We start from the raw sequence: 19,759 nt of genomic DNA, 5'->3' as shown, positions 1-19,759 counted from the left end.
TAAATCAGTTTCATAGAATTCATTCTCTTATAAATGTAAAAATATAATATTCGAAATATTTTAGAATTTAATTTGAATAAATAAATATAACCTTATATTACATTTTAAATTAATTTGTAATTCCTATATAATTAGGAATTCAAAAGCATATTCATAATTAACATATAAACAAATCGGATTAATCTTGTATTTGATACATGTATGGCTTTGAATTTAAATACAGACATGTGGTCATTGATTGAAATTTGAATAATATTCAGTCTGTAATATATTCAATGGTAGGATTCACAGGTGCAATAATCATGCACACTTTCTTTTTGAACATCATAAATGCTAAATAACAAGAGTTGCGTTGACGAAACATGCCGTTAGCAAAATAATAATAATAATAATAATAATAATAACAATTAATGAAAATAACTAGGTAGTGTTGAAAATGCCACTGACACGTATCCCTATCAAAATTACCTACATAATATGAGATTATATTTTTGAATTGTATAATTTATTATGGGTGTATTATCATATTTTCGTCATAATTTTTCATGATAGTTTGCGATTAAAATTGGTTACTTGGACATTCGATTACTGTTTTATGTGTGTTTTAGCAATATAATCTTTGATTATAATACAATCCGTGTAGGTTCAAGGTTCTAGGCATCATGAATGACACAATGTATTAAATGTTATTTTCACAAACTTTTTTTTTATCTTCCGAGAAAATGTTCTATTATTTCAGAGCGATCAGCACTTTGTCACAATAAAAGGTGGATGAGTAAACCCGTCGATACCCGAATATTTGTTCAGGTCTGATTGATGATAGGATTTCGAAATGGTGAAATGGGAGTTCAACGATCGTACTTTTAGAAACAAACTGTAACCAAAAAAATAAAAATAAAATAAAGGCAAAGAAGAACACGAAGGAGAAAAACTGAGATAGAAAAGTCTTCCAAAGTTACATTTAAGTACGCAACCCAGGCAAAAGGTCTGAGTATAACAATGAGTTTTTCTACACACAGATTCAGGGAAAAGTTATCTATTAGAATAAGCACAGCATTTGGGTTCTGTAAACTTTTAATGATATCTTACGTTCTTCTGAATTCAGAAAAAATATTTCAATTTCTAATAAATGCATCAAATGGATAGCAAGGTAATGATATATCGTTACTTGAAAATATTATACACAAGTATGTTTTTTACTTGGTATTTATTAAGTACTGTGTATCTCCCTTTTAATTTCTTTTAATATTCTTAAGTATAGAATATTATATTATTATATTATTTATGTATCATAACAATTAATAATTATAATTTATAAATAGTAATTTAAGCATTACCTTGTACCTTTTCCATTAATGGATAAAAGTTTGGTCGGTAAATATATTTCGCGAGTGCAATAAATGTGTTTATTACGGTACATAAATTATTTCACTTTCAAAAAATGTGGATGTAACTAAGAGGATATCTACGTTATATTTGAATTCTTTCTATTACTTAGGTACACAATACACATAATATAGCAATAGTTTTAATAACAGAGTAAATATAACTATTATTATTGTCTATGGGGTACAGGCTTGTATTTTTATATTTTAATTTTAATGTAAGTTACAACAACACAATTCTCTGTAAAATATAACTATTTTAAAATGCTCAAAACTCACTTTAAAATGAATATACTAACAAAAGCAATAGATAATGTTCTTAGCTTTACGTTTGATAATAGGTCAATCCATTGTTTTATTAAAGCTAACAACCCATTATTGGTTCTGCTGAACTCAAATTTGTTATGTTGCACGTGGGTGAAATTTGAGAGGGAAAACAAATAGTACACTGACATCCTCTTAATGTCTATCAGCTATTTGAGTAGGAATCTATGTATATGACTAATACTATATTGTTGACATATTAATGAACTCTGGCTGAATAAATATTGATTGATAAAACTACAATATAATCAATCACAAAATAATAAAGAAACATATTATAGTAGGTGTAATATTATACCCCATTGTTTTTCTAATATGTCAAAATATTTTGATGTTAAAGTTTAATAATGGACCACCGACCAATTAGCATAGATAATAAAGGTTCTATTTATGCCAATTTCTATTTAGTGATGTATATAAATAATGACAAAAATCATATAATGCAATATTCTTCTTATTAAGTGGCACAAAGGGTTGGGTTTATACTAGTAGCGTTCTCACTAGAAATTAGAAATAGAAAATAATTGAAGTTTCAAGACAACGGGTACAACGTCAACATGACGCACCTGTTTACAAAAATAACAATAATAATGAACATGTCGATAGTGATAATAATATGTGCGTGTAAGACGGCATAAGCCGTGGGACTCATGATGAAGTGTACTTATTGACGCAATGGTACGTAGTCCCTACAGTTATTTATTGCTTTAATTAAACCAAAAAACAAAACCGATTACTTGTTTTAAGTAAGTATTTTGTTATTCTCCTTATTTTAGTAAGAAAATTACCAAAAGTACAAACTAGATTCAGGACAATCAGAAAAAATATATTGAAGAATTATTTCGAATATACAAGTAATACACAAACACATACAAAAACACACACACACAGCATTGTAAATACGTTTGATAGATTTATTACCCCACTCAGAATCTAAAATAAATATTTTATAATATAATATAATCTAAAAAAAAAAACGATTTCGCGATATTATGCCATATAATATCATTAATTTATTATTCTCAAATAATGTAGGGAATAAGTGTTTGCTACAATATACATTAATGAATTATAAATTAATTAAATGTTAAAGTTCTATTCATCAGTGTGGACATAAATTAAAAAATGTAACGTAATTTATAGTTATTTAAAATGTGCAAAAGAATTAATTCATCATAATAACATTAACCTAAACTAATATTATACCTACTTATTAAAATCAATATGAGTAATATAACGAGATAGCTATAATACATTTAGATTAATTAAGTAGGTATCAATAATTAATTGTTGAAATATGTAGTTTGTAATAGTTAAGGTAACTATAACATTGGTTGCTTAATAATATTAAAATATTTTTTTTAAATTGTATTTATAAATACCTACCTTTAAATATGTAGTTTAATTTTGTGTGTTTTTTTTTATAAGAATAAGCTAACAATTAATAACTTTTTCAATGCCAATAATATTTTATTAATATCCGTAGTTTCTTTTGAAATATTTATATACCTATCTACCCATTTTATTATTTAAATAATAAGCTATGGGTACTTTGGTAATAATATATAATATTGTTATTTTAATTTTAATTGTATGGTGTGAACGGTGTTTAACATTCAGTCACATAAAACATTTTTAAACTCGAATAAATATCATATTAACAATTAACGTATTTATGTTTTGTTTTAGCGAATTTGCGCCTAGAGAGTCATAAAATTGGGGTAAATAATTATGGAAACAAATGTATTGTACATCAGAAAACCTTCTGTTATTTTCAATTGTATCTATTATATATTTATACATCATAAGTGTTAAACTAATGTATCAACTTACTATAGCGGCATCCTCATATTTTTTTAAATTGTTATATCTAGGAAATGTCATTCCATTGTAAATACGTAATTATTTGTTTAATATTATTCCGTTGTTTATACTTGTAAATATAACAATCTTAATAATTATTATTCAAAGAGTATAAAAATAATTATAATACAATATTAAAAGACAAATAAATTAACAAAATTCCTTTGTTTAGTTGAATATAAATAATATATACTTAGTTAGTAGTAATACAAACGGAGTATATATACATCTAAATCTGATTACTGTTTTGTAGTTACTGTATATACATTCAAATTATTTAGTAAAAATAAATAATAATTTTAAATACATATAAGTTATTCAGACACTTATATTTCTAAGGTTACTAATATTTAGTTTTTTAAATTTATATAACTGAACCCTGTATAAATAATTTTGTAAATACAATTTTATAAATATAAATCCAATTTGAAACATGTCTGATGGGTTTGAAAAAAGTATTAATATATTAATGATCAAGAACATATTATCTGGAATAACAGTCCCAGACAATGTCGATAATGATACGAATTTAAATGACCTACCAGCATCATCAAAACACGATGATTTTGCTAATTTTATTAACGGAACGCAAGATGATATTATGGAAGACAAATCAGCCATCACAAATTTAAAAGTAATTAACGGAAATACATCACCAAAAAACTCACTATCAAACTTTTCAAATTTACTAGACAATAATTGGCCTAGTTCTTTTTCCCAAGAATCCGTTTATAATGATAATTACAACGATCTATATCAAGAAGACGAATGGGGCGGTTTCTTAGATGAACAGAAAGAACGTCAACTTAAAATGATGGCTGTGAAAAATAAATCTTTTGAAGAGAACAAGATTAGTGAAAACGAGATGAAAGGTATAAATGCTCAAGATTTTCTGTGATAAATAAATTCACCTTAAATACCTATTGTATCAAAATTAATATGACAAAAGAAAATATATTTAATAATTATTCGATTCAAATACATTTTAGTATCATGAAAGTCTTAAGAAATCATAGTTAATAAACAAATGTATAATATAATAATATTATAATTTTGAAAATAATAAAAAGAGTAACTTTAAATAATTAAAATTGAAAAAATCTACTAATATAACAAACAATGAAATATTTTATAATATATTATAATAGAGATATTATATAGAGGTATTTACAATACTCAATATATTTATACATCATCGGAACATAAATAGTTGATAAATACATTTTAAAAATACTTCAAAAATACTTATTCTAATATATATTTGTAAATAATAAATGTATTATGTCTTTAGCATAATATTTAATAATTATTATACCATGAGATATTCAATACAATTCAAATGATAAATTAATTAATTAGGAATTTAGTGTTAATTGAGAATTTAAACTTTGTTGAATTAAAAACTTTGTATTTAAAGCGTTTTTCTTGATTCAACTAATAAATATTCAATATTAACATGATTTTACAGTAACAAGTCATCCAACGGTGAATTTAGTCAAAAATGTTTCGTTTATTACTAGATGCATAAAACAACGACCAATGGTTTGTTATGATTACTCATGTAAAACAAGAAATCCCTCATCCAAACGCGTTGGTTAGAACAGCGATACAAATTGTGTCAAACGAAGTTTAAACTTTTACTTTTTTTATAGAACTTTTGACACCGGTAAAAGAGAAAAAGTGGTTTGAAGATTACAAAATGGAATTACAGTTTCTGAAAGAAAATTTTTCAGAAGTTTTACCAGAAATCTTATACGACGTTGTCAGAAAACGCGTCACGGATCCAGTACACTATATCGTCCACTACCTTATAAAATATAAAGTTGATAGGGTCAATAATGAAGAGATGTGCAAACATTTGTTATAAAGATAATGTTATGTAATATATTTGAATAGATAGCATCTATACGATCATACTACAGCTATGTATACTTTTATACGGTATTATACATGAAAGTAATAAATATTATAATGCAATATAGTTGTATAAATAGTTTGTGTTTTAATAGTGTATTTACTTTGATTTTATTAATTTAATTTTACAATTTCACATTTATAATAAAATATATTAAATTTATATAATACAGAGTAATTCACCAAGCATCCTCAATGATCAGACGCGTGATATATTCATGCACATAATATTATGTGGTATAATAAATATATATTTTTTAATGAATTATCTTCGTTTTGGAAAATTACGTACAGCATTGGTTAATGGTTGGGGTTTTATGCTTAATTGTATACGTTTACTACAGGATTTTAGTAATCGAAACTGGATTACATATTTAATCCGGTAATCTACTATCTTAAAGACAATTTTTTTTCATTTATATCTGGTTCGTATAATTTAATATCAGCTGTATATAATAATCATTAACTTTATTAATATTCATGTTATTATTAGACCGGTCTTTGTTTTTGATATATTTAATAGTCAATACTTAAAATATAATATGTTACTATCCTAATTGCAAAAAATCCACTACTCTTCATTTAAATTAAATACGTTTTCATACACGTTTCAATAGCTTTTAAATAATCTGAGAATAATATGTCCATTTTACCAACTATTATAGTAGGAACAAAACCAGGTACATTCTCGCTTTGTTTAGATTAAACTAAAACAAATGTAACATGGAGAAGTAGGAACCTATAGTTACTATTATAAAACCATATTATTTTATAAAAGAAAACAACTACATGAAAACAATTTAAATATCATATAATTTTTATTATTATAAAAGGTTGTAAAAAATATAAAATTATATTTCAATGACAAAACAATTTTACTAATTTAAAATACATTTGTTTTAGGCTAAACTGGACTTAAAGAGTTCTTACACTATTTCGCATTATTTTGTGGTGAAACTAAAAGTAAAAAATGTACATTGTCATTATAAGTAAATGAATAACTCTAATAGCATAATCATAAATAACGTCATAGATAAATTTTTTATTTATATAATATAATTTAATTAACTAGTTGTCCTGTATATAACGATATGAAAAAAAATATGCTAAATAAATGTGATAGTTTTTAAACATGAGTGAGTATGAACCCGGTGTTTTACTGAACATTACATTTATATTTTACGGGACTTTTTCTAAAATTTACATTATTTTATTTTACTGTTCCATATGACACTTTCAGAGTGGTAAATGTTTAAATTTTAATAGAAAAAGTAGCAGTTAAAAGTAAATATACCTATAACCTAACTACTATAGTTTGTTTTAATAATTAATACTTACATTATTCAATAAACCTTATATAATAATATTAGTGTTTACAATCACAATAAATTGTATGTTATTAAAACTCTTTTGAAATGTAAATGATTTAGACATACCTTATGTATATCACAAGTGAATTAATATGTTATACTTACTATTTATTAATGCTAAATTAATAATAATTATTATCATTGCACTTAAAAATAAAAATAATAAAACAATTGGTCTTCATATTAAAATAATATGTCGATAGCATAAGATGTCTCCTATAATTGTGGTTCATTAAATATACAAATAAACAATTTTCATTGCTGAATAGGAATTTAATTATTTTTGGTATATTGAAAGAACCTACACTTGAGTTTAGAGAATATTATAATTAATATTATTACTTGTAATCAAGAATAATTTAAGTTTTAATGAAAAATTACAACATTTGGTGCATTTTGTAGCAATTTTTGCTAGTTTTTGTTAATATTATTTTTTTTTTAGTAGGTTAACTTAACCCTTTTGCATTTGCTTTTCTCTATTACAAATGTCTTTCTTTGAGAAGATATTGTACCAAACTGAACAAGTTCATGTATGGGACTATTATATTTCCAAACTTAAGGATATCTTTTTGTTAAGTGATCAAAATTGTATGAATAACCTATGACAACTATGTACCTAGGTAAATTAAATATTTTTCGACAATAATAAAATGTTGGAAAATCGTTACTTATATAGTCTAAAAAAAAATCACAATAATATGGTAATTGAGGTAGGTATTTTGGAAAAATATTATACATTTAGTTGTATGCTGTTCTTTTAGTTAATTGCTTTTTTCAAATATATCAAAATGTGTAAAAGTCACAAGATCTAAAGGAAAAAATAATTTAATGTGATGTGCCGGGAGGAGTGAGTAAATAATCCGTTGCGAGATACCTAAAATTCTGAAATATAGAGAGCAGTAGATGGTTTGATTATTATAATAAATTCTAAATGCATATTATTTATAAGGTATACGAACTGTTATACAAACAGACTTGATCCATTAATTTATCTCATTAATAACCAAAATAATAAAACGTATATAGCCACACAGATTAATTTTATACTGTGAATTCGATGAATTTCTTTGTAATATATTTAGTTTTATATTTTGTGAAAAAAAAACGATGACACCAATCTTTTGAGTTCTCAACTTTAAGAATAATTATATACATTTAAGTCTAAATAGAATTTACAATAACAAATAAAAATACTAGGTAATATTATTTTATTGTTAGTATAGTAGTCAATATAATATATAATATAAATATCTTAATTGTTATGAAATATTAGGTAATTTTTGTACCTAAGGAATTATTTTATTTTGTTTAAAAATTTATAATATGAATCGATAATAATGATTTAAACATTATATGAATAAATTAAATTTATTTTAAGGCTATGTGTGTTTGTGATTAACATTATGAAAAGTATTAGAAAGACGGTATTTAAAAATATTTGAGAAACATACTGTAGTTGTTTAGTCAGTTGGCAAGTGTGAGTTTACACTAGTTATCTTTTAATATTGAAAATAATAACGTTAAATGTTTTGAATTGCTAGACATTTTTTGTTTGTTTTAGATAGGCTTATTTACTTAAACATTTAATGAATTTTCGTTGGTGTAATTATTGTCACACTTATGACAATTATCGCTTATGGAACTGAAATTTGAATTTACCTAATTGGTACACATCGAAAAAAAAAATGTTCTTAAAATATATTTTTTTATAATTTATATTTTATGCCTAGTGTAAACAGTGAATATAGTATGGTATAGTCTCACAGAGGTGTCCAATATAGAATAGAAAAGTATTGAAATGAAATCTTTTTTTTCCACAGAACATCATAATATGACAACCATCCCCCATTATACAGCAAGGACACGCATAATAAGTAGCCCGGAAAAAATGTCACATATTCCATCTTTATGTATGCAAAAGCGGAGTATATCATATTTTCTAAGGGTTTATTTTTTTTAATATATGGTCTCCGGATACGTCCAACTAAGGTCCTAACTGGTAAAATATCTGTAGTCCCACGCCTACCATGCGATATAGTAAAATGTAATACCTATATATTTTAGACTTTGTAGGTATAGATTCAATTAATAATAATATTAATGATACGTTTTTGGATTGTAACATTAATACATGTTTTGTATATCTATATTGTGAATATTACTTAGCGTGTAAATGAGCATATTAGGTTAACGTATAGCCAAATTGGGTATTTTTTATTAGAGCCATATTTTGAGAGTGGTTAGTGTCTCGTGGTGTTCTAAGTAATTGCATCGTAAAACTTTTTTCTAAATTATATGTTTTATTTTTATTTTTAATGTATCGACGTACAAATAAACAATAATTTAATAAGTGGATATTAATTTCAGAAAATATCTGATAGAAGTGTATGAAAGTGCTTGAAAAAATTTCATCTAACAAAACTGCTTTTTATATCTTGCGTTTACTTTGTACGATTCTATTGAAAAACAGAACAAAAGTTGTTAAAAAAACAATTACATAAAAACATCGGACAAAGAGAATGTAAGAAAGATATGAGAACTCCATGAAGGAAAATTGAATCTTTCTGGTTTCAAAATCAATTAGATGCGTTTAATTGAGGTTCTTGAAAAAAAAATGTTTAAACAGTGTTAATAACATTATACTTATTTTAGGTTAATGTATATGCTATGTATACATAAACTATCAAACAAACAAAAGTTTGATAATAACAAAACTTATGTGTTAACTATTTACTACCTACTAAAGTACTACCTAACTTAGAACTATAAATTACATTTTTAAACGAACGGTACTTTATTAACATTTCAACAACGTAATACATAACAAAACAAATAAGCAGAATGTGATTGAACGAAGGTATTCACATATTCGAAAGAACGGTATTAGAGACGTAATGTAGTTTCTAGTTTCCAATATCAAGTAGCTCATGCACAGTAGTTATAATAGAGTAATACAACGAATGCAAGATCGTGTAGTTCTGAAAAGAAATCGTATTTTTTTATTAAAAGTGTAACAAATTTATGCAAATAACATAACATCGATTGATAGTTTTAAGAAGAAAAAAGATTTTCAGTGTAGTATATCAACAGTCGACGTACGAACTATTTTGATTATTTTTCATTTACACTGTATTGTGACGAAGGAATAGTTGTGGCTTACCTATAAGTTATTTATTAATTAAAACACTTAGGTATGGGATAAAATATCTACAATTGAATCAAATACTTAAAACTTTAAATTGAAAACTACAGATTAAACATAAATTTCATTAAAGAAGCTTAGAATCGATAGTATTTAATTTTACGCCTATTAACGACGGTAAAGCGACCTTTCTCTTCACAAAGTATTTATTGTCGAATAAATAGTGAAACGTGAAATTGTATAGTATACAAAGATAAATAACGAATCGATTGGTTTTAATATTAAACATTGGAAATTAAAAATTGGAATTACAATAAATGTTGAATGTTGCACACTACATTCGTGGGTATTTCATAAAAATGATTATAACTTTAATATTAACTCATAACCATATATTTGTTAACCACGGTGTTTACATTTTTTTTTATAAAACCTGTGTTTATATAAATAAATATACAATGTATATCTCTAATATTGGCCCCTTCTGTGGAGGTTTATTGAAAACAAAAACAAAAATTGATAGGTAGTTTGATGAGTTATTATTATGAAATTTGTATTGTTATGGTAAATGATTTTTCATGAGAGTGCGAATAAATTCAGCCACCTTGGACTTCTCTACCAGCACTCAGTTAAACCTGACTTCTGTGGTATATTTTATTTTAAAGCCCATAACATTAATCTGACACTAAGATACTTCTTCATTAAAGCCAACGAAATAATCCTTCTATCCTGCCAACTTAATTTGCCATCTTTAATTCTTTATTTAAATAGTAAATAAAAATATATTTTTATTTAAATTTTATGTTCGTACACAAAAGTTATTTTCTTAAATAAATTTAATATATATATTTGATTTCTTATATTTCATAATTATACAATAGTTATGGTCCGGTATCCGATATAATGTATTAATCTAGCTAACAATCCAACTAGAATTTAGAAAACTCCTACACGTAATGAATTCAATCTTATTTGATATTACCTATATTGATGATGAACATATTTTAAATAAAAATATATTCTATAACAAAATTACAATAAAATAACATTATCTTATGAGACTTTTGTGAAATTATTTATAAATATTTTAATATTTTTAAAATTAATAAACTATTGTGAGTTTATGTAGTTTCAATATTTGATTCAAATACACTAATTAAACTATGACGTAGTAAATTGTGTGCTCAAATTGTTTATGTATCCAATAAACTGTGTCAATATTATTGGAAATAAGACGAGTAAAATTGAAAATGCAATAGTTATTTAGAATAACACTCGTGACACAAGATGTACCTAAATATAATTATTGTGTTCATTCTGATAATTTTTTTTAGATTTTGTATGACACAATATTGTGTTAGTTCTACGTTGAGGGTTTGATTAAAGTTGAAATAGTTATATAATTACAAAAAGCTAGATTAATGTTGTCCCTTTCCTTGTATTGTTTAATTCTTGAACCTAGATATTCAGATGTTTTTACTTAGAAATAAATTATCTGATATTCAAAAACGACCGTATATAAACTCATATCGACGCAAAATATTGTACATATATTCAATATTTCCATTAGTATTCAGTAAGTTATAATTTAAACCACAATAATTATATTAATATAGTAACATTAAACAATTTATTTTACGTCAATCATGTGAAGTTGGTAGACTGTTTTTTTTCAAGCCTGAAATTTAATTCAATTTCAAGTCGTGTTGAAAATAATTGAGAAAAAACCATTTTGCCTTTATAACAGATAGTTACTTATAAAAAATGTCTTAATTACTAAAAATATTGTATTATCGTATTCATAATTCATATTGATATAACCTATGTCCTACATAGTTCAATCATTATTCAGTACATCCAAAATGTTAAAGGTGATGATGAAAATCTAGATACCTGTTATATATTATTATAAGATAGCTTATGATCTAAGTTTATAGATCCTATATCACTCAAACCGGTCACTAACGTATTCTGAAGTCAAGCATCAGATGATGTCACTAGTTCCCGGTAATGAATGGTGCCCATCCGAGTTTTAGTAACAAATTCTAGCCACATATAAATGTAATGTTCCATCTAACTAACCCTATCCTCCCTCACAGTAATAAACCTATTAAATAATCCTGGCTAGTGATCTCAGATGTGGAAAACTGAACTCAATTTAATAAATAAAAAAATACATATATAAATTATACTATTTATAGAATTTTTAAACTTATCGTAAATATCTATTAATTTCTATTAAACAATATGTATTTTTTAAATTTTGTTGTACCATTTTAAAATTCATAATAATAAATAATTAAAATAATGTTTCGAATAAAATGTGTCAGTTTTTAGACATAATTTATGAAACTACATAAAACCTATGCATACAGAATGATTTACCCAGCATGTTCCAACACATGTTTGCTTAAATTATTAAATTAATGATTTTATACTAGGTAATTCTGATATTTAGAATTTGTAAGTTTACTGATTATCAAAGGACCATATTTTCAAATACTTAGATATAAGTAACATTATGCAATTAGTTTATACCATTTAATGGGAATTTCATGCGATACTAGTTTCTTTATTAAAATGACAACCATTTGTTTTTTACTGTAAATTGTTAAGTGGAGGAATTTTTTGAACATTTGAAAAAATAGTTTTTAAATAAATTAACCTGTTATAGGTACTAAAGATAACATTTATTAAACATTGATTTACAAAAAAAAAAGTATTAAATATAATATTTTATCTATATATAGTACCTACTTATTATACGTTTACAGTTAAAAAAAAAAGCCAGCTACTCAATAATTTACAAGAAAAAAGGCAATTCCCATTTGAAAAAAAACGGTAGTGTAATGGTATCGCGTCTATCAATACAGGACACTTATTAAATGCCAAATGATATAAGAAATCAAAAGTATTTTTAAATATTTGGTTAAAAATCAGAACATGAATACATACTCGTATATAATAAAACTGTGTTATACTCTATTACATTTTTTAATGATAGGAAATAAAAAAAGGTTACTACATTTTTATGATATGAACAAAAATTGTTAATATTCCATTTTATGAAAATTGTGTATTATAAAATTCAACATTATATTCAATACACATTTATTTATAATGAACAATTTAAACTGAATTGTACATTATTAAATAATTGATATATTTATAATTGAATTAAAATTTGTCTTAAATAGCATATCACACTTATAGGCTTGAGTTAGTTATACTGTATAGTGTATTTTAATACTCACAATTTACTACATAAACTAAATTAAATTATTTTATATACGGAAACGCAAAAAATACATTTTTTGCAATAGTATTCAATAATTTTTTTATAAGTATATAATGTGGTATATCTTACTAATTTTGTGTTTATATCTTGATATTTGAATAATTGAGTACTCACCTGTAAAAAAAGATTGAAAAATATTACTCATATATTAAAAACAAAATGTTGAAAATTACTGTACAAAATATTAAATTAAGGATTCATTTTTATTATTTCTGAGGAGGTGTAAATTTAAAATTGTTTTGTTTTATTATCTTGAGAAATGCTGACGTTTTGACTATCCATTTACTGTTGAATTAAATAACATTGTTCATAATTTAGTTATTTTACATTGATACATTAAATGAATTATTTATTGGTTTTGACAAAGTCTATAGGTAGGTAGGTACCTACCCGTTGTCTATCATTGATGCACTATAGTGGGTTTACAAAATTGTCAACTCTTCAGAGTTCCTGAATAGGGGTATGGGGGAAGTTTTGGTGGCAATTTATACAAGCAACATCGGGTGAAAATCGGATTATCCACTTCATCTTGCACACAGGACGAATGTGTAAATTCCAGAGCCGATCACGCTTAACAAGCACGTCACGTTTATAGCCTCTTCAATCCTGACATATAATGTGAGGTGGCAGCAGCAAGTTCCGAATATTCAAAGGCACAACCCGAACGAGTAAATATTCTATTCTATACGGTAACCATTTTTCACAACTATCATAATTGACTATGCTTTATATAAAATATAATGATATATAAATTGATCATATTTGTGGTCGAACAATTTAATTTTAAAATATTTGCTAGTCTGAAATTATATACTTACCAGCCACACAAATCAATCATTTCTGGAAAGTTTTGAAACATAATGCACATAATAAAATTGATTTGTACAGTATTTCTATCATTTTTTTTCAAATATTTGTTTGGTTGCAAGGGTTAACAATAATTAAAAGGACATTTTACTATAGCTGAATTATAAAAGACATAAAATATTTATTGCAAAAATAGAACTTCACAAAAAAATGTTTATACTATAGGCTATACTGTCTTATATAACATGAAAATAAGAAATAGTTATTACACTTATATTCGACATTGAAATATTCAATATTATATAAGTTCAGTTATATTTTTAATCAAATAGTTTGATGAATGTAGCACGTAAGTTAAATTAAATAGAAAAAAAAAACGAACAAACCTTTTTAATTTTTGTATTATAGTTTTACTAATAATATTTGTTTTTAAGTTGTTCAAAATATTTTGATAATTACTATAAGCTAATACTAAAAAATAACAGTGAGTAATTTCGTATGTTCTTTATGTATACGAATAAGTCAATAGTCTATGTTTTGTCTTACGAGCTTTACTGTGAAATTCCTCTACAGTTTTATACTCTACACCACTGAATATCAACTATTCTTGATCAATTCTCAATATTGAATTTTAGAATAGCATATTGGGTATCTTTTCGGTTTGAATATCTAACTTTTCGTTCTATATATATATTGCTCACACTATATTTCTACAAATTAAATTAAATTTTACAGAATAATATTCAATTATTATTCTACACACATTTAAAAATAATATTTTAGTAGCCTGGTTTAAGAACATTAATGTATAAGATACGTTTTATGGCTATGTTAACAGTTGAAGCCCCTGTTTCCATTTTGTTCATGTAGACTGAGCTATTTATAGGGACGAACTGTTGCAGAGTCCTGTCCCATCGATCCCCTCCGTTGCTTAATTATATAGGTTATTGCACTTCAATGAAATCGTTGTCAATAAAATCAAGTTTATAGAGTAAAGGTGTATCAATTTAGTAATTATATTATCATATCGTTTAAATAGTATACCTATACTATAAACTACTTATACATTTAGACTATTAAGTAAAAGCAATGTACAATAATATAATGACTTATATTAATATGAAAGTCTTAAATCACTGCCAAAAAATCAAAAATGGTATCTTAGACTTACAACTTACATAGATAATTTAAATTAATTCATTAATTACAAAAACATTGAATCAATTATGGACAATTTTGAAAATTATTATTATAAGGTGTACAACACTAAAATTAATAACCTATATTTTTGACTATCATAACTCCATATGGACTGTTTTAAATTTTGAGTTAGTTTAACGGATGTTTATAATTTTTTGATTTTATTATACAGCATTAAAAATCATATTTTCATATTTTCAGCCAACATTTAGTAGTCATACAAATAAAGTGATACAATATGTACCAATCAGAATAGTATCACTTACTCTGACATTTTAAACCTCGTACATCAAAAATCTAGACAATAACATAGAGTAGAAAGTAGAAAGTCATGATAAATTGTATTAATATATATATATATATATATAAACTATAAAGGATCTAAACCATATTTAATATATTGATATTTCAAGCTATGATCCCCTTCATACACTCGATCCATAGAGTAATAATATTATACAGACGTATGTCAAAATCACCTCAACTGATGGTTGTTGTACCAGTGGGCAAGGTGTGGGTTTAAATTGACCAGTTTTTTTTCAAGATACCATACCATTCTTCCTTGAGACAGAATGTAAAGACATAATATTATTATGTATGTTCTCGGAAAATCGTTAGTTGTTTTCACAATATTCATTGTAACGAACATAAAAGTAGAACGTGATTACTGATGCTTTTCAAGAGTAACAATACTACCTATCATTTGCTTAATATTCTGCAGTTCAGTATAGCAAAACAAAGTTCTAGGGTAAAAATGAATTAGTATTAAAAATTCAACTTGGGAAGATCGACCCATTAAACCAAAAAAACGCATTACCACTTAAAAAATATTTTTATGATGTATTTTACACAATAATAAGAGCTGATTTTTTTGTATATGAATCTGAGTTTATTAAGATTGTACAAAAAATGAAATATACGACCAAAAATAAAAAAGAATGTCATTATTTATATAAAAAAATCTGAGGTCCTCTTACAAAACAATTAAAACACATTGAATACAACGACTTAGGATCAAAATAAGATTATGCACATGACAGAATAAAAGTTGACTTAGGTCATTGTAGTTTTAATTATTTAAATATATAAATACATTTCTAGAAGTATATTAATTTAATAATTCTTGAATGGTATGTTTTGAACTGTATTCATGAATAACTCAATTAACTTATTTATTTCCCTGCTCTGTTACCATTCAAAAACAAAGATTTAATTTTTTCTTTGTTTTTTTTTTGTAAATTCTTCATAAAAATGTTAATATAATTTATTTTTAATGTAATAATAAACATTTAAAAAGTTCAGCGCAATCCTATAGATTTATTACATTTACAATAAAAATAATTATATAAAATTGTATAAGTAAACGAAGAAGAAAAAAAGAAGAAGACGGTATTATTTCATTTTTTCTGAGTAAGATGTACAATTTCATAAATGTCATTATATTTATTTCAGCTCTTACTATCATTATAGAAGTCTGCTGTACACATTTTATGTTGAGCGATTTCACAAAGCTTATAAAAAAAAAAAAATAATATCGGTGGAATCAGTAAATCTGCTAAGAAAGTGTATTATAAAAATTTTCCTGGGCAAAATTAAAAAATGGTGTAGAAATATTAGTTTATATTTATTCAGTGGGTGGCATATGATTGTTCATATCATTCTCATATTGAGTCATGAGGAGATGCAATTTAATCAGTTAACAAAAAAAAAAATGTTTAAATCGTTTTATGTTAGAACTTAGAAGTAATAGTTTTATGTTGGTTTTATAGGTATCTTTTAAACGGTGGAAAATATGATATTTGTGATTTTTTGCACTTACGATTTTTTAATTTATTGATTATTCAGCATCGTTAGATTAAATTTAATATATATATATATATATTTAGATTAAATTGTTTAAATTAATTGTTTTATATTTTTGTTAAACACAGCAAAGAAAGCCTAATGAATTTAACTAACAATTTTAATACGAATACGATAAATAACATAGCTTAGACGTTTAGCAATAATCTTACTATGACATTGAGATAAGCTTAATATAATTTTTAGTGTCATCATTTACTTAGTATATTTCACAGAAAACAGAACTAATAAAAATGCCAAAATCTAGAAGGGTTTACAACACAATAGTATTTCATGAATTTTTTGTTCTTTCTGTTTTACAATTCTTGTGTGACCGAAAACACTATGCTATATTAGGTGCATTGTTTGTAACAGTAATTTGGGACATTTCCTCGACATTGTCAAAGATAATAATATGGCATTTTGCTTTATTGTTTTCAGTGGTAGGAGAATTAATAAAAGAAAAATTCATCTCTCCCTACAATAATGTATTATCATCATCGACAGCAAAATATGGTGCTGACGGTTTTTGGGGTCAGTGTTTTTTTTTTTTTTCTAAAGAAAACATTGGTGTTTTAAATTCGTATCTCTCACAACTGCGCATCCCTTTCTTTCATTGTTGGGGTGTAGTAGTTATCATTTCACGCATTTCGCACATCGTGAATCATGATTGGAACAAGCTATCTCCATGTACTTTAAAAATTAATGTTATGTTCAAACTCAATAGTGGAAAGGTTAATGGGAGGTTGGTTAAATTTTCATCAGGCACACACCAGAAATATCATTAATATTTGTGTTTTTAAGTGCATCGTTGTTGTCGTCTCGAATATAAAAGAATGCACGTCTGATTGGATTAATTGTGCATTTGAGCGTGAGGAATTGTAATTTTAAAGTGACCTAATCTTTACACTTTCTGTCTTGTAAACTTATGATAAATTTAATAACATACGAGTATATAGTATATACTAATGTCTATAAGTCATATAATTAATTGTATACCAATCTGAGCTATCAATAAAAATATTAAAATTTCAATTGATATACTAATATATGTAAATATCATTATAAAATATTTTATTAAACATTATGATGGTGCAAGGACAGGGCTTATGATTTAACAACTATTACACCAACCTCGTCCATTTCGAGATTAAAATATTTTTGCAGTAAAATAATATTCAAACTATAAGGAAAGTAATTTTACTTATATATTCTACTAATTGTGTTGTTTTCCAGACAACATAATATTCATGACGTCTTGTAATTAAACTTTTGGCAAAAACATAATGTTCTATTAAATTACCAAATAAATAGTTCCTAGAATTAAACCTATAAATTTAACTTTACTTAATGTATAAATCAAAAAATTATAAATTAACTTATATGTTTTGTTTTGAATTAAACCTCAAATCAATCATAAAATTAAAAATAAGTTTTAATATCAACCTTGTGTTATATTTTATTTAAATTTAAAACAAATATATTTGTTGATGAATAGATCATAATTAGATTTTTCAGAAATAATTTACATTCCACTTACTATTAAAACATATTTTTCATTCATAATATGGAAACCTAAATACTATCTTAAATTTTTAACATTCAAAATGTAAATAAAAATATCGTTCGTTTAGAACAAAATGTTAGGTATGTAAATTATTTTAATTTGATAATGTCAGTGTAACAAGTTTATTATTATATAGTAAACTATTAATGAATTATTGGAAGTTGTTATACGTGTTCATTATAATCTCTGATAGAAAATTATGCTCAGATAAATTATTGAATTATATATACAGTCAAAACTCTTTATAACGAATCTGAAGGGACCAACAGATTTCTTTCGTTATAGAGAGTTTTCGTAATAGAGAGGGTTTAAAAAAAACAAAATTTTAATTATTTATGTATAAAGGTATGTGTACCTATGTAATATTATATATCAAACACATCATTATTTTTACATTATTTTATATATATTTACGTATTACATTAAATTATTATTATTATTATACATACTTATTAAATATAATTTAATTTTTATACTATACATATTTATACTTTATTTAAAATAGTCTGTTATCTTAGTTTGGACTTTTTTATTCGGCATTATTGCCGATTATTTTTATAGTTTATATATGTAATGGATACGATAACACGTAAATTGTATTATGAAACATAAAATATTGTTTCGTTATTGAGAGTGACTAATACGTTATAGAGAATTAATTGTCTAATGGGTTATATAGCAAACCAACCATTATTATGTAATGTTTATTTTTTTTTAATTTCGTACATAGTGAGTGTTTGAACCAAAAGTATAATCAATGAACATTAATGTTCATCCTGTTATGACAATAGTCATACCTAATTTTAAGCATTTTTTCTAAATAATTAACATTAATTATTCTAATGCGTGCAATCAATAATCTTAAACAATAATCGCTTTTATATTAATGTATCTTTATTTTAGGCGGTGAGACGATAGTAAATATTTACATCTTTACAATTTGAATGAAATGACTTGGATATAGGTACATGTTTAAACTAATTTTAGCTCCAAGTCTACATCTAATTATATCTATTCTTTCTTATTATTTGTGTTTTGTACATAATT

The 19,759-nt window shown here is 24.6% G+C and overlaps 1 protein-coding gene and 1 pseudogene across 3 annotated transcripts in view; one reads left to right on the top strand and one right to left on the bottom strand.

Annotated features, from left to right (window-relative positions):
- The window catches only part of LOC111042056 (zwei Ig domain protein zig-8-like), a 246,677-nt gene that overhangs the window by 116,328 nt on the left and 110,590 nt on the right, over nucleotides 1–19,759 (bottom strand). The gene's annotated exons all lie outside the window — the stretch shown is intronic.
- Nucleotides 3,966–5,679, top strand: LOC111042058 (annotated as a pseudogene).

Source organism: Myzus persicae, unplaced genomic scaffold (assembly GCF_001856785.1).
Source record: "Myzus persicae strain clone G006 unplaced genomic scaffold, MPER_G0061.0, whole genome shotgun sequence".
Taxonomy (NCBI): domain Eukaryota; kingdom Metazoa; phylum Arthropoda; class Insecta; order Hemiptera; family Aphididae; genus Myzus; species Myzus persicae.
Note: the sequence above shows the minus strand (reverse complement) of the source record. Positions and strands in the feature narration are given on the sequence as shown.